This window comes from Thermobia domestica, chromosome 7, assembly GCF_964235325.1.
Source record: "Thermobia domestica chromosome 7, izTheDome1.hap1.1, whole genome shotgun sequence".
Lineage (NCBI taxonomy): Eukaryota > Metazoa > Arthropoda > Insecta > Zygentoma > Lepismatidae > Thermobia > Thermobia domestica.
In genome coordinates, this window is record NC_137460.1 from 182102975 (window position 1) to 182120586 (window position 17612).

The following is a 17612-nucleotide window of genomic DNA, read 5'->3' on the forward strand; positions in this document are numbered from 1 at the left end:
AAGGGGTTGGGTTTTGTAAAACCAGCCTTTAAATAAAGCCACGAACACCGAGTTTGTCGAGGAAGTGTGAATAAGATTTTGACGGAGAAAACATAGACGACAGGTCATGGAGCTACTTCGATACTTGAAGGTATTGTAATCAGCTGACATATTGAAGGAACTTTACATCACAAACCATTACAATTTTACAGACCTAACATTCTAGTTTACCTACCCAAATTCTGCTGCATCTCTTGAAATATGTATTTTATGTATTTCATTTATTATTACAATATTAACCCTGTTAAAGCTACATCCTGAATTTAGTATGTTTTGCATTACATGAAAGAATTATACAATTCATTTATTCATGTTTCCAGCTTTTCATAAAAGCTGGTGGTGGAGACAACACCCCCAATCTGTTGGGCAACGATTTTCTTACTATATTAGGTTGCCTTCAGTGCAATGCCGACTCTATGTATGGTGATGCAACAGGAAGTAAAAAAATATATTCCTGAGTTTTATATAGAAAATTGTACGGCCCCCTTAAAGCAAATATCAATGGTCATGGCAGTGGAACGTTCATTTGAATAATCTCTGATGTCCTGATTGTCAACATTCTACCTGTTCCCAATATACCAAGTGTAGGAAAGACAGTTTGCAATTTCCGATCGAAATAACTTTTTTATACATGAACATAAAACAATCATTTTTTCTCGTTATGTTCCACATATTCCTGAGACAGTAGATAAAATTTCAATACTTTATCATCCACTGCGCACGTCCAGTCTGAGCATAAATTCGTTCTCCACCTTAGAGAAAATCATATTTCTCGGTTACAATCTAATAAAATACATCCATTTATTACGAATTAAAGTAATCAACAATTGTACCACAAAGCTTGTCGTTATAAATACACTCTAAATTACTGAAGTTTTAGCAAGCGAACTTAGGGGTTGATTAAAATAAAGAAACACCAAATCTAATACTTTTTACCATCTTTATCAAAGTTCTCAACTACATATTACAAAACAAACACTCTTGGACAATACATACAATATATATATTTATATTTGTGTTTATATATATATATATATATATATATATATATATATATATATATATATATATATATATATATTTAATGAATGTTCGTTTTAAAATTACACTTCTACACTCAAAGACACAATACCATCAAGTTTAATTATGTACGCTGTAGGTGCAGAACAAACCTCTTTTCCTAACGCCATTATCTCATTTTCTATGCCAAAAGTTACAAATACAAAAGATGTTGATTTTACACGAACTTTTTAATTTTTTTTTATTTCTACATATTTAAAGTCAAAACATACAGTTTGTGTATATCTTACAATATTTACAAGAACATTTTTCACAGTTCCATTTTTTTTTTAACAAATGTAAAAGAAAATGGGCAAAACAAGAGGTTTACTATCAAATGAACATTATAAATAGCTCTGTACAAAAATGATGGTGATATTTTCCAAGTAACATGAATCTTACTCATCAATACGAGACTCACCTTTCTCTTTCAAAAAAAAACTATCTTTAAGTTGTACATATTGTGATTAATGTAGGCACCTGAAAGGAAAAAAGGAAAGAAGCAAATTGATACAAAATTTAATATATATTAATATTATATATATTTTTAAACGTCATAGCAAGTGTACTTGCAACTGAAATGAGGATAACACAAAACTACAATTAACAACACAAAATAGTAAAAAACCGAACCTAAAATAGGAAACAAGATATAAAGATTCCTACTAACACTCCTCTATTCTAACACTAACGTACTAATTCAAGATATGATATAAGCTCGATCAATTTCGATGTGCAGGAATGTGAAGCTCATATTCAAATATTCTTCTTGATCACAAAGGAATTCATTGCAATATTTTACTCTACAGAAATACAGGAAGTCAGTTAACACTCCTATAGCACACAAACGGCTTGGCCTTCACACTTGGTTCATGGTATATGTTTTTCGGGTGGGTAATGGAACAGACCATATTGCACGACATGGTTGCCATGGCGGCAATCTTGGATTCAACTTTGGATTTTTAAATAGGAGGCGGCATGTGGGATATCAATTGACACGAGCTCGATCTCAAGGAAACAGTGGTACAGTCCATTTTCACCTACCATTCTTGGTTAAGAAGTTATTGCGTCACAAAGGGTTAACATTTGGCATTACAACATGTTTTTCTCTGTCTGTTGTTCTCGATGATGTAAGATGTCGCTAACAATCCCAGACCGAATCCAGATCATGGAGACGATCTGTCAAGGTGATTGTGGCTGAGTTTAATGCATCCCATCCAAAGAAGGAGAACATCTCACACGCTGCAGTGTTCAAGTTGTTGATGAAGTTACATGAGCTCGGTGCACGACAAGGATCGATCTGGACGCCCACGGACAGCTACTGCCGACGACAAGTCGACAGAAGCGTTGGCTACTGTTGTGAAAAGCCTAAAAGGCTTTTCTCGACCTGTGGCATCCATAACAGGAATCAGTCAGCGATCAGTGATACGAATCCAGCATGTGAACAAGTGGCACCCATACATACTCCAGCATCAGTTAATAGAGGATGATCCAGACAGGCGAGTGCAGTTTGCTAAATGGGCCACAGAGAGGTGTGAGGAGGATCCCATGTTCCCACAACGTGCTCTTTTCAGTGATTAGGCATTATTTTTTATTCACGAAGAGGCCAATAAACAAAATCACAGATACTGATACTGGAGTCACACAAACCCATATTGGCGCCAAGACAGCAAAGATGTGAGTGGGAAAAAGGTGATGGTGTGATGTGGAGTCTGAAGTACGCGCATTATTGGACTTCATCCACGGCACCTTGGCTGGTGAGTAATATAATTTGCTCAAGGATTATGTGTTCCCTGCTCTCGTAAACGAGGACGGTGATTTCCCATCCTTTTTCCAGCAAGACGGGGCTCCACCTCACTATGCGTTATGTTCACGCCAACGGCTCGATAGACACTTTCCGGGACATTGGATAGCGCGACGGGGACTAATAGAATGGCTACCACGATTCCCAGATCTTACACCGCTAGATTTCTTCCTTCTGGGGCTATTTGAAGAACCTGGTTTATCAAGAACGCACCAGTGATATCCACCATCTGGTGCAGCGAATTCTGCAATATTGTGAAACGGCCAACCCGGACATGCTGTTACGAGTCCACGTGGATTGGCAGAGGCGCCTTGCTGTAATGCCAATTTTTCACCCTTTGTGATGCAATACTTCTTAACCAAGAACGGTAGGTGAAAATGGTCTGCACAATTGTTTCCTTGAGATCGAGCTCGTGTCAAATGACACCCCACGTACTCCCTTCCCATTTACAAATCCAAAGTTAGATCCAACATGGCCGTCATGGCAACCATATCGTGCAATATGGTCTGGTCCATTAGAAACCCGAACAACATATACCATGAACCAAGTGTGAATACCAAGCCGTTCGTGTGCTATAAGGGTGTTAACTAACTTATGCCTCATTCTGTATTTTCTTCCAATTTGCAGAACAAATGGATCTTCAAAAAACGCACTAAAATAACATAAAAGTATACATTCCCTACCCAACAGCGGAACACATAAATTCAGATGCTGTTCCAAAGTATTACAGTGAATATCCAACATTGGTTACTATCATACTACACACGACATTAATAAATATGGATGAGGAACGAATGGCTGCTCACGATCAATTAAAAAAAATCATGTGCATACGAGGACTGCTGGAAAAGATTCTGCGAACTACTATTTACAGTGGCGACAGTGTTCAGATGCTATAAAACTCGGAAGAATATAACTTTCTATGTTTAAGTTATCTTCGATTGTTAGTTTAAAGCTACTCTTTTATTTCTGACAACAGTTTGAAGAAGTACTTCAGAAACCGCTGTTCAGCAGCTGGTTCAGGTTTCACAAATTACTTACCTCGAATCTTATTTTTTATGTGTTAGGTAATAAATCAGATGAATACGGACAATGAGTTATTAGTTCGACAGTTTTATTGTACAAAAAATAAAAGGTAATTGTGGTGAGTGGGAACTGGTTCTGATACGACGATTTAGGTTTGTTGTACTGAATTCACTGATGACCTCTGGCAAACAAATTGATGTTTATCGCTTACCATTTATAGTCCTTTGATTTTCTAAAGCTATGATGACACATGTTGGGTGAAACTGAAAAAACCAGCAATCATTTGCTTGGCAGTACTACTCGAACGAACAACTTTTGTTGGTTTCAGCTCATTCTAAAATCCAAACACTGGATCACTGTTTTAGTTTTGGGTTCTTGTGAATAGATCTGAGTTTCGTCCCCTGTAACGATGCAATACACCAAATTTGATTTACCTCGGTTGATTTTTTAAAAGCATTTCTTTATACCAATTGATACGATCCTGTTTGTGAGCTTCTATCACGTTGTGTGAAATCCGACGGCTTGAATGTTTTCGTGCAATCAGGTGACCATCAAAAATTTGAATGTATTGCTTTCAGTCAATATGCAAGGATGCTTGAATCTCATGGTACCTTACATACTATCTCAATCATTTCACGTATAACATCAACATTAGTAGTAACAACAGACGTAGATGGATGATCTTTACGAAATTCATTACTGAGAAATAAACAAACACACTGCAGTTAGGGAAACCAATTGTACATAGTCCTATTAGACGGTGCTTCATCTCTAAAAGCCAAATTAAATTTCTCGATGTATAGATGTTGTGTTAAACTACATTTGAGATCATATAAATCACCCACTGCATCAAATGTTCACGAGAAATTTCTATTTCTCACACAAAACTACTTCAAACTTGTGTGAAAAATAGAATAGGCCATAACAAACAATAAAAGATAAATTTAAGTATAGAAAAGACTATTCTTCCGAATTTTATAATATGGTAACACTAGCACCATTGTTAAGAGCAGTTTGTAGAAACTTTACCAGTAGCCCTCGTACAACTCACTGTTTGAATGAAAAGTACACTACTGAAGAGGAGAGGCTCCGAAGTTGTTAGTCTGCGATTTTGGTCAAAATTTGCACATAGCCCACCAAAAAGCAATAAATCTGAAACGGTTCACGATACCACCTAATAGAACTCGAGATACAGGGGTTTGCATCTGAAAAATAAACTAATAATGAAGCATGGTATCAATGAAGTCCATTGGCATCCCTAAGAATCTGAAACGGTGAAACATATATCAAAACCGGAAAACATGTGTTTCACCATTTCAAAAGGACCCCGTATTGAGGTAAAAACATTTGCCCCAGGGTCTCCCGGAGGTTCTACGCGGAGTCCAATTCAAAATTTGCAAATGGTAAGGGGAATCAAGTAGTATATCACATTAAAAGTATGCTAAAAGAAAGAAGATGGAAAGAGTCTCGAGTCTCTATGGTAAACTTGTCCAAAATGGCGAGCGTTCAAGATGGTAATAAATCTTTCATTGAAAACTCCGTGGCCACCCGTAGAAATCTGAAACCGATAGCAGAAGAGGTAAACACTTGTCTTATCATTGCAAAAGTACAATGCACCAAGAAAGAAAGAAAGAAAAAAATGCCCCATTGTAGGCTAAAGGACAGGGTGATTATGAATTATGAAATTAATGGTAGAATATAGAAATAGAAGGAATGCTGGGGCAAGATGAGTTTTATTTACCAGAAGAGACAATTCGGCATAATGACAATGTTCCTCAGTTTTTATTTGTTTGTTTTGTTTTTACCTTTTCAAAGTAATTGGCTTCTTAAGGACAAGTCTTAACATTTCAAGTTGGATACACGCCATTATTTGAATATTTTCCATGACTCTGCGCTCCTAGCAGGATTTCATCCTGCGTTCAAATAGTTGACAGTCGAGGGCATTAGACATCAGACTATGGAGTACTTCCGTAGGTGACAATCTGAGACTTTGCTAAAATTTTGCACATAGTACCCCACGAGAAAGCAATAAATCTGAAACGGTGTGCGGTACCATTTCATAGAACTCGAAATATAGGGTTTGTATCTGAAAAATAAGAAAGTAAATAGATAAATATGTAATACAAGAGATAATAGATTTGGCAGTGTGTAGTTAGCATACAGCCTACAGCAACCAGTAAATCTAAAACGGTTTACAGAGGTATTACCATCTACAATGCGGGTATTTTCCATAGAAGCTCGAGACTCTTTCTGTCTTCTTTCTTTTAGCAATATTTTAAAATGATATACTACTTGATCCAGTTGCTATTTGCAAAATTTTTGAGTTGGACCCTGCCTGGGACATATGTTTTTACCTTGATACGGTACTTTTGAAATAGAACACGCGTTTTCCGGTTTTAACATCTGTTTCACCGTTTCAGATTTTTAGGAGTGCTAACGGACTTTATGGATACCATGCTTCTCTATTTGCTTATTTTTTAGATACAAACCCCTATATCTCGAGTTTCATTAGGTGGTACTGTGAACCGTTTCAGATTTATTGCTTTCTGGTGAGTACTATCTACGCGCAAAATTTGAGCAAAATCGCAGACTGACACCTTCGGAGCCTCTCCTCTTAAATTTAAAATCCATCTTCAGGTATATAGTATTTTGCTGAGTAAAACTAAATAAAAATAGTATAATTTGAATGTTGCTACAAGACCAAAGCTATATCAGTGTTATATATACGGTTATTTTGACACGCACTTGTAACTTTTAAACTGATCGGCGGAAAACGCTGTAATTTTATACCATTGTCCATCAGTTTTAGAGTTACAAGGACGTATGAATATAAATGGATAATATATATAGTAAAATTACAAATGAAACCAACTTTTCTTATTGGTAACTGAACTAATCTTACAGTTAAATCCCATGATTATGCCCTTCAGGGTAAGGGGGATAGATGGTTAACGTAAGTGAATGATAATGAAAAAGTAGTTGGAATGACAATGTGGGAAGAAATGAGAGTATCCCGAAAAAACCTTCGGGTACGATGTACGTAATTTAAACAGCATTTATGGCCACGGACGTCCTTTGAATGAGTCCAATATTATCATTACAAAGATTTAATGATAATATTGGACTCATTACTAGTTACCATTTCTAGTTGACTGATTTAACCTTTCGGCAGCATGGACTTACATATGTGAAACGTAATCTACTATTTGAAATAGGACTCTAACCACTACTGGGATGCATCCAAGGCAAGCATTCGAAGTCAGGATCACATATTATCTTCCTGGTTTAAGACTGTTTAAGCCTTTTTTTGTTTCTTTGTAAGTTCCTTCGATTATTATTTACTGGTTAAAAACTGCATATCTATCCATTTACATTTCTTTTCTTGCGTTTTATTTTGCTACGGTTCTGCTCCTGTCATACAGCAATGATTTCCTCTATTTCTTAAATTATGTATGAGGCATTTGTTGGTTCCGATTTTAAAAAGCTACTTACTTCTTCACTTCTCATTTCGTTTCCAAAGTACAACGAATAATTTCCGAATATTTATTTCATTCGTAAAGGGTACGTAGATTCATAATCAATATACATATACAGAAACAGTCATATCTTTTCGTAAATTTTCCCCACAATACTGAATATTCTTCTGCTTTTCAACAGTGACCCTAATCATACAGCTGATCACATTATTAAACAAAATTCTGAAAACTGCTTTATAAATGATTGGGAGAAATCTGGGCAACCCTACAAAAAGATATGTATAGGTTAACCTTGAAGTGCTTCAAGGAAGATTTTTAAAAGACTGGGTTGAACAATATTTAAATTGGAAAGAATGCTGCAAGGCGTTTGACTGGATATACAAATTATATTATAAGTAGGTCGTATCAAGTTTCTTCTCCACACGAAAAAATTTATGTTGGTACTATTTAAAGGAACACTAGTATTACGTAACTTTGGCAGTATATAAAAAGGTTAATATTTCATTTTACAATTATCGTTGCACTTAAAATACAATAACTAGCGATGTTAAGGAAACTAATGTTATATACAAATCAATAACAACACGCAAAATATAATCCTGGAGTCTTCTATGTGAGTTGGCATGGTCGAGCGGACAACAGCAATACCTCTTAAGGCATAGGTGTTACATATGGCCTTTTATCATTCCTTTCATAATCATTCTTAGTCTACAGGGAAAACTGTGGAACGTATAAGTTAAATAAATATTTTCTTCCTACATAAAACTAACAACCTGCAGGTCATATTTGGACAAAGCGAAATCTGATAATTCTGGATTTCTATCATACAAAAATTGTTGAACAAATCTCTCATGATAACGCTGTTTTCGTGTATTAAGGTAACACGGCAATACCCCAAGATTATTTGGATGCAACCTCGGTGTAGTAACTCTCAAGTTTTAAGAGCTATTTACACACACAGAGTTATGTAATATTTTTACCAATAGCTTTACTTACAAATATCTCTTTTCGTTCTTCTACCTAGTCTAGCCACAAATACGAAAGATGTTCCAGAGGCTTCAACGTTGTTAGTTGAAAGAAGAATATATGAAAATGGCAGTGGGATGTGCAATGGCTCATTGACAGTGCTGCTATAGAGAGAGAGACACTTAATCCGTACAAGCAGAATGGAATAGGATGGTTACGAAAACTCTGTAGCATTGATAGCACTGTACAGATTTGGAAAACCTATGAGTAAAATTTTTAAAAACGCTTACAAAACTGAAAAACATGTTTGCGTGCCGCACAACTCAATAGTTTCTCAGTATTGGGTCCGTTCAGGATCGTCCGAGAGAAAGCCTTCCACGAAATGTAAGATCTCTAAGCAGACGCGGAGCATGATAGGAGAAATCCACTACGGAAACAGGCATTGATGTCCCGTGATAAGAACGTCCAGGCTCCTCAAGGACGATCTTGGTCTTCTAGCTTACCCGAGGTCAACGGGACACGTCTGAAAGAGCAAACAAGCGTGAATGTGAATGCTAGTTTCAGTGTACGCGAACAGCACAAACAGATTGTCTTTACCGACGATAAACTGTTCTTCATCAAGGAGAGTTTTAATCGCCAAAATGATGAGGTAAGCTTCATCATCTCGAGGAGCCAGGAAACAAGGTTCGAAAATTCAAAGAGGTCAACATCACGCGTGAGCCACTATGTGATGAGAGGTGGATTATGTTGGCTGTACTCGAGTGTACAATCCTGGTCATAGAAACTCAGACGGCCCGTAAAAAACTAACGCCAAAAGATAAACCTAGATTCTTATTGATTTCACTGATAATATTACTGAACGCATAATGTAATTTTCTTTCCTGTACATGTGGAACAAAAATATCTACCGTAAGGAAAATACGGTATTGTTAAGTTGCAAATTCAATATATGATTTATATTTTTAATCTAGAACTATTTAAAAGACCGACATAGAAGTAGGGGCAACATCATAATTACAAATAGACAACAATGATTAACCATCTGTTTCACTCGATTTTCTCTTGTTTCACTGGCAATTCAAGTTTCCCGAAAGCATGACCCTGTCAAGTCAGCTTCATGGAAGCCAAACTAAGGAGCAATTTATGAAAAATCTATCGAAATCAACTGAATAAAAGTAAGAATACTTTGAAAAGATTCTGCTCTTTCCTGGTAATATGTGATTCATTCTATCAAGAGACGTACGCAGGAATTTATTTAAGGGGGATCGAAAGCTTTTCCGGAGTCCAAATTTGATATGAGAACAAATTGTATTAAGCTTTGTCAAATCGCCCTTACAAGAAAATTTGCACAAAAAACGGGATTTCGGGGGGTTTGTACTTGAGGACCCACCCCCTGCGTACATCCCTGGCGAGTTACGGTTTTTCTTTTTAACAAGAGAACCACCGCGGGACCTACATGTCTACCATATGTTGCTACATTCGTAAAAGGCCGTCAGTCAATCTTGGTGAGGTTTCCCAATACAATAAACCGACAGGATACCGAGGAAAGGTTTTCTAAAACTGTTCCAGTAAATTTATTTACAACTGTAGTAATTTTCTTTTCATTTACGTCTCATACATAAAGTTTAATGTAAGTCCCATGAGATTACATGGCAATTAACTGTTTTAAAACTATTTTTGTATTACACTTATTAATGTAAAGCATTCTCCTGTATGAATTTTGTGTTATTAATAATTTCAAACGCTGTGCTCACAAATCATCGGAACATTTTAACATTCTTTCATGAATTCTTAAATATTCTTTTTTTCTCTCTCATAAGGCAAATATATACATTAGCTGCAGAATCTGAATGTTTCTATTTAAGCATGGATTTCCATACATATATAAAGCAAATAAGAAATGGACCCTGATTTTGACGAATTGCAACCTTTACTCTCAGTCTATCTATTTGATTTATTACCAGAACGATATTATCTATCGGAAAAGAAAATAGTTCAGCGCAAAAATACGTGGAAATATATATTCTGGAGTGAAATTACGCAATACGAAAAACATATACATGGTTTGTATACGTTTACTTATACTTTGCTTTCATTGTACTGTAATATATATATATATATATATATATATATATATCTGTTGTGTACCAGAATATTGTTACTGCTTACGACTCAATCCCTTGGAACTATTATCTATATTATAAAATTGAAAGTGACTATGTTTGTGACTCTTAATCACTTGAACCATCCGACCGATCTCGATCAAATTTTCAAGATTGATCAGGTTGAAGCCTGAGAATGTTTTTATCTATTCACTTTGATTATGTAAGTTGGGGGGGGGGGGGGGAGAGATAAAAAAAAATAAATAAAAATTTATAACTCTTGAACCAAACGACCAATCTCGATCAAATTTTCAACATACATAAGGTTCGTGCCTGGGATTTTTTTTGTTTTTTTTTATTTCACTTTGATGGAGCTATGTAGGGGAGGGAGAGATATACAAAATTTAATATATATAAAAATAAAAGTGACTGTGTTCGTGCGTTAATAAATCTTGAACTACCAGACCAATCTCAATTAAATTTTCAACATAGGTGGGGTTCAAGCCTAGAAAGTATTTTGTTACTTCTTCACTTTGGCGGTAGATCTTAACAGAGAGGAGGGGAGGAGGAGATATACAAAAATAAATAAAACTTAATAACTCTTGAACAACTCAAGCAATTTCGATCAAACTTCCAACATAGATAAGGTTCGGGCCTGGGATGGTTTTCATCATTTCACTTTGATAATGCAACGTAGGGGAGGGGGGAGAAAGAAATATAAAAGTAAATGTAAATGAAAGTGACTCTGACTTTATTACTCTTAAACCACCCGCCCGATCTCGATCAAATTTTCAACATAGATGTGGTTCAGGCCTGGCATGGTTTTTATCATACCACTTTGACGGTGCAGCTTAGGGGAGGGAGAGGAGCGGGAGATATTTATAAATGATCAAAAGTGACCGATATTACTGTCGAATCAATAGTTTTCGGGGTTGCTAAGAAGAACAGTGACACCTTCGATGCTGTTTAAATCCAAATTTAGTCCCGCACCTTGGGAAAGGGAGAGATACATAAAAATGATTGAAAATGACCAATATTAGTTTCGAATCCATAGTTCTCGGGGTCGCTGAGATGAAGAATGACACTTCCATTACCTTGCCCCCACCATCGGGGAGGGGGATCCCGACACTACAGGCTTCCCAACAGGACAGTGAAAAAATATGGGACAGTTTGGTTTATACAATAGAATATTATGCTCTGAAGCACAGAAAAAAAAGTATTTTAAGAAAAGGCCACCCTTCACCCCAATAGAAAACTATTTGTTACTGAAAATAGTAAAAACACTAAAAAATGCAGCTCCAATATCGTTACAATTCAGAACATATTCGCACTATCTCAAAAGAAAAAGAATAGTTAACTCTTATTTATAGGATTACCACGGCATTTAACAATTTTTACATGCCGTTATTAACATATAATTTGGATACATAAATTTAATTAATGCACGCAAAAATATTAAGTATTTCTCTACCTTCCTACTATCCTAATTCTTTTATTTACAGATGAACTTTGACATTATTTTTCATTACTTCATATCTTTCTAATGAAAAAATATTGATAACTTATTTCTCTGTAATAAAATACTTGAATCCAATTAAACATTGAATTATTTGATCAACGTATTTCCCTCTAAAATAAATAACAGCATTTCATTCATCATAACTCTGTAAATTATATATACACTTCTAACAACTGTTATATAACAAATTTTAGTGCATTTCCAGTTAATAAATAACTTCCAGGATTTTCATCATTTTCTGCTTTCCGTTTCCCTGAGTTTTCCAGATCATTTCCACGACACTTTTATTTCCAAGTTTTCCAAGACGCGTGGAAACTCTTGCATATTATGTACAGCAATATTGGAAGGCGTTGGGATATGTTGGTGAATACCAATACACCTCAATGCCTAGCCAATACTGCTGCACACCCTACTGAAAAAAAAAAGAAAAAAAATGCTAACACAGCTAGCATTATAAGAAACTGGAGCATGGCAAGGTTCCTCAGCTAAGCTTCGTTGGGGAAGAGTAAGCACATAGGAAAGAAAGAAAGAAAGAAAAAAAGAAAAAGAAAAAACTGGACATGGGAGGATAGGAAATTTAAAAAGATAATAGTGAGGATTAGTGACTGCCCCTCAGAAAATAAAATGCTAAGACACATTTAGCATATTGCTAATATGTAGCAATTTAAATCATCACGTATTTTTTAGTAATTCAAGCATTGAAAACATAGGAAATAAAGGACAAGATTAAAATATAGGACAAATATACACACATTTCCAAAATATACGAAAAGATAGGAAAATAGGACAGCTGGCAGCCCTGGATATATAAAATCATCGAAAATGACCGATATTACTGCCGAATCCATAGCTTTCGGGGTTGCTGAGATGAACAGTGACACTTCTGATGCCGTTTAAATCTAAATTCAGTCCTTTGACTTGGGAGAGGGGGATATATTATAAATGATCGTAAATGACTAATATCAGTGTTGAATCTATAGTTTTCCGGGTCGTTGAGATGAAAAGTGACACTTCCAATGCTATGCTTCGCAACATGGGAAGGTAGAGATTTATATACATAAATCATTGGAAATGAAAGATATTAGTGCCAAATCCGTAGTTTACGGGGTCGCTGTGATGAACAGTGATACTTCGGATGGCGCTTCAATCTAAATTCAGACATGTAATATGGAGGTGGAGGAGGGGAGAAATATAAAATGATCGGAAATGACCGATACCAGAGAGCACTTTAGTAACAGTAAAAAGTAACTGACTAACGGAGCACATTACTAATTTTTCTTAATTTAACACAGCGTAGCGGGTAATTGATGCTAGTATATTATAAAATTCAATGGAACTGAAACCATATAAAAGGACCTTTTTCATTTCCCATGTTATACTATATTATGAAATTTAATACACACTAGAACTTTGGAAATTCCTTCTGCATCAGCTTTTCGAGACAGAATTCCATCACGAGAAGCAGAAATATTCTTTGTTATACTGACTGAAAGGGTAATCCAAGATCAGGGTTGGAGCTAAGCACGTGAACTTTCTTTTAAGAGTTTCTCCGTATTCGCTATGACAGGAATTCCTTGCGCGCCGTCCATCCTGTATGGCTGGCTATGTATATATCGATAAGCTAAGGTTGTTAAAAATATTCCGAGAAAGAAGCAAGCTTCATAGCATCTCCTGTTAAGTTACACAATAATAATAAATGTTACATATGTTTAGATGTCACTTCGTTCCATTAACTTCTGAAAGAAAAGCGGCTTTTCGGTGCCAATTTTCCTGTTACTCGAAACTTTTCTTCTAAGCCTGGTCCTAACGCCAAGCAAAATAAGTTTGAGATCAGTCGAACAGCTTGAATAAAGAAATTAACTGTTCTTTACGATAATGAGCGGAGATCCCTTTGCTCCAAAACTTTTATCCTCCACTATACGAATATCGGTAAATAAATTTTTGCCCTAATAACATTTTACAGCTACTTAAAAGAAAGTTGAGTACAAAATTACCCAATGTCCTACGAGACTAATTATCAACTTTTACCATTGTAGGTTCAAAACAGCTGACGATATGGCGTCTGGAAGTAGTGGAAGTGTCGAACTGTCAAAATTGAAATATCGGGCAAAGTTTCTACATCTGAAGGGGGTAAAAGCCAAGATCTATGAAGAGATGAAAACTGTTTATGGTGACACCTGCTAGTCCTTGAGTACTATTAAAACATAGAGAAACAGCTGAAATGGACGTTTGAGTTTAGAGGACGAACCAAGAGGTAGCAAATTTGTTCAGCGATTACTAACATGATTCGGCAAGTGGAACGTCTGGTGCTGGACGATAGACACAACCATTAATGATACTGCGAATGAATTACAAACATCACGTAGCTCAGTCTCCACTACCTTGTATCAGCACCTACACCTATCCAAAATTTCCGCAGAGTAGGTTCCCAGGCTTCTCACTCCTTTCCACAAACAGTCGCTGATTGTGCACCCGAAGTGTTAGCTGTCTGTGAAACAAATGTGAATTTTTTTTTTATTCGACTGATAACTATGGACGAATGTTGGGTACATCACTTTGCTCCAGAAACTAAAGTGATGAGAAAACAGTGGAAGTATACTAAGTCCACACTGCTCAAAAGGGCCTGCATCCAAGCTTGTGCCAAGAATTATGCTTTCAGTTTTCTGGGGTTCCAAGGGCTTTATTTGTATTAATTATCAAACCTATGGGCATGGTATGACTGGTACATATTGCAGGGGTCTGCAAGAAAAACTTTGTAATGCCCTGAAGGTAAAGCGACGTCACATCAGGGTTGTTGGAATTTTCCCCAATCCAAAATTCCCCAGTGGGTTTTATTCGGTAAAACCCACAATAAAACCCAAAAAAGCCTACCTCAAAAAATACACTTCAAAACTTGGATTGAAATATTAATCGTAATATGATTATAATTACTTTCATTTAATCGTACTTCTTAGTGTATACCGAGATTCAAAATTGGCATAATATATGTATTTACGAACAGAACAGAACACCATTGAAAACAAAAACGGTTTGGGAATCATTCATAATGAATTTAATTTGCACTCGATCAAATTCGCTGTAATACTGTTCAACTGTAATCTATTACATAAAAATGAAAGAATTTTGTTTGTGCGTGCAAGACGGGAAAACGGTTAAACGGTTTGGAATGAATTTTTGGATGCAGCTATCACGTACTTCGAACTAGATGTTTAACCCTTTCCGTCCTAGAAGCGGATACATCCGCTCTGGTAGGTAGATAGCATTCTATCGAGTGACGGATATATCAACACTTACATGTAGCATTACTTTTTCCCTTGTATTGAAAGGTGAGGGACTAACTTTTCGTTTCATTCTGGTGTACTTCTCTTCTGCTTGGTTGGAAATACTGCTCACATGTGTTATCGACGATTTGTTTACAGTTTTACAAGAGCACATGGTACGTGTCCTTATGTACTAAAGCTTGGCAATGAAAGAAGAAATGAAGTCAGTATGTTTTGAGAGAATGTGATGACAGGTGTATATTTATGACTTTCTTATCAGAAATATGAGTTAGTCACGTCGCTGAAAGAGGTCCTTTGATTTTTCATGTCACATTAGGTCAGGGGCTTTCTAGGGTTGTCCAAAACAATTGAACTGATTGTGAAACGAGAGATATTTTGTTCTCAGTTCCGTTCTTGTGCAGCTGCTTGTTGCTACTTTTTCCTCGAGTTACAAGAAAATATTTTTTTAGCGAAGAAAAAAATATTTTATTGTCAGTTTTTCGTGCTTGTTTGCTAAAATGAGTAGCAGAAAAAGGAGGAAATCGATTATTGCTGACGAACAAGTCCAAGACTGTATTTATGGACGAAAGTAGTGACGAAGAAATATTGACAGAAGAGGAGGATAGAGCAGATACTGATGAAACAAGAACACTGAATGTTGAGGAAAGTGACAGTGCTAGTGATTCGGGGGGTGAGGGACCAAGTGGTTTACAACCTGTAGGGCGTGCAACGTGGGGCCCGCACGTTCCTGGACATAACCCAGAAGTACATTCCTTTACGGTTTCTGAAAGTGGATTAGACAAAAATACCGCTGTTAACATCAGAACAAATTCCTCACCACTATCAATCTTTTCTCTGTTCTTTGATGAACATTTGATAAGAGTTATTAGTAACGGAAACAAATCGATATTACGTTTAGTACCTTGCAAAACGAGGTGCTCACTTATTGAGAATGACATTACAATTTCAGAAATGTACGTTTTTCTGTCATTTATACTATTGATGGGACATAATGTTCGGGACACACTGCGCGACTACTGGTCAACAAAACAATATTATCATAATCCTTTCTTCGGGAAAACAACCACAAGGGACAGATTTCGGCACATATTAACATTTTTACATTTCACTGACAACGAGAAACAGGGAAGACAGAATTTGGAAAATACGCGGTTTTTGAAAGACTAAACTCATCTTTCAAAAAATACTATAAACGAAGAGAAAATCTGGTAATTGACGAAGTAATTATGTCTTGTAAAGGACGAGTTGTATTTCGACAATACATTCCTAAAAAACACAAGCGTTTTGGTGTCAAGTTATACAAGACAGTCGATAGTGCGGGCTACACTTTTCATATTTCTGTGTACACGGGTAAACAAAAAGAATTAGAAACTCCTAACGTTCCGGCAATAGAAGCATTAGTTAGGCAAATGGTGTATTGCGTGAGAAACAAGGGACATAAACTCTTTGTGGATAATTATTTTTCATCACCAAACTTGAAATGAAATGGAATCTTTGAGTTTTACGTCCCACGGTTATGCCGGTTAGGCTAAAGGAGACGGTGATGATGAATAATGAATGAAATGGTGGAATGAAGAAAGTGGGAGGAAACGGGAGAACCCCGAGAAAACCCACGCACACGGTGTTTGTCCACACAAAGTTCACTTGGCGGAGGCTGGGATCGAACCCGGGACCCCAAGCACCAGAGGTGAACGCTCTACCACTGAGCCACCGCGGCCCCCATCGCCAAACTTGTACGATGCGCTTCATTAAATGAAAATAAATTGATGCGGAACAGTTAGGCCAAATAAGCGTAAGATGCCACCCAATTTTACTAAAAAAGATCTGAAATTGAAGAAAGGGACATCAAATCTCGGGTCAAAGGTAATTTATGTGCAATTGCTTGGAAGGATAAAAGAGAAGTTCTGAGCAATATGCACGTTGTACCATTAGAAGGAAATTTTGTAGATGGGCATGGAAATGCAATAAAACCTGAAGCAATTTTACGCTATAACATAAACATTGGCCATGTTGATACTGCTGATCATATGGCTAACAGTTGCGCTATTGATAGAAAAACTCTAAAATGGACGAAGAAACTATTTTTCCACTTTTTGAATCTGGCAGTGTTGAATTCCTTTATACTAGACTGTTGGCTTTCAAAAATCGCATAAAGACTTCCTTGAAAGTCACACTGAAGGACTTTTTACAAGGGGCAAGTCTATCTGAAGCACAGATAACACGACTTAATGCTAGACATTCGAACCACTGGCCCAAAGAATCAAAAAGTGCTCGTTGCCGCGTATGTGCTCTCAAAGAAAGAAGGAAGGAATCATCTTATACGTGTAAGGAATGCAATGC

The 17612-nt window shown here is 36.4% G+C and overlaps 1 protein-coding gene across 5 annotated transcripts in view; it reads right to left on the bottom strand.

Annotated features, from left to right (window-relative positions):
- Positions 1 to 965: 965 nt before the first annotated feature.
- Positions 966 to 17612, bottom strand: part of LOC145690600 (uncharacterized) — a 158808-nt gene continuing 142161 nt past the window's right edge. For all 5 annotated transcript variants that reach the window (XR_014132249.1, XR_014132248.1, XM_081765651.1 and 2 more), the window contains one exon: positions 966 to 1578. The gene's annotated coding sequence lies outside the window, so the exon portion shown is untranslated. The remainder of the gene's footprint in view (positions 1579 to 17612) is intronic.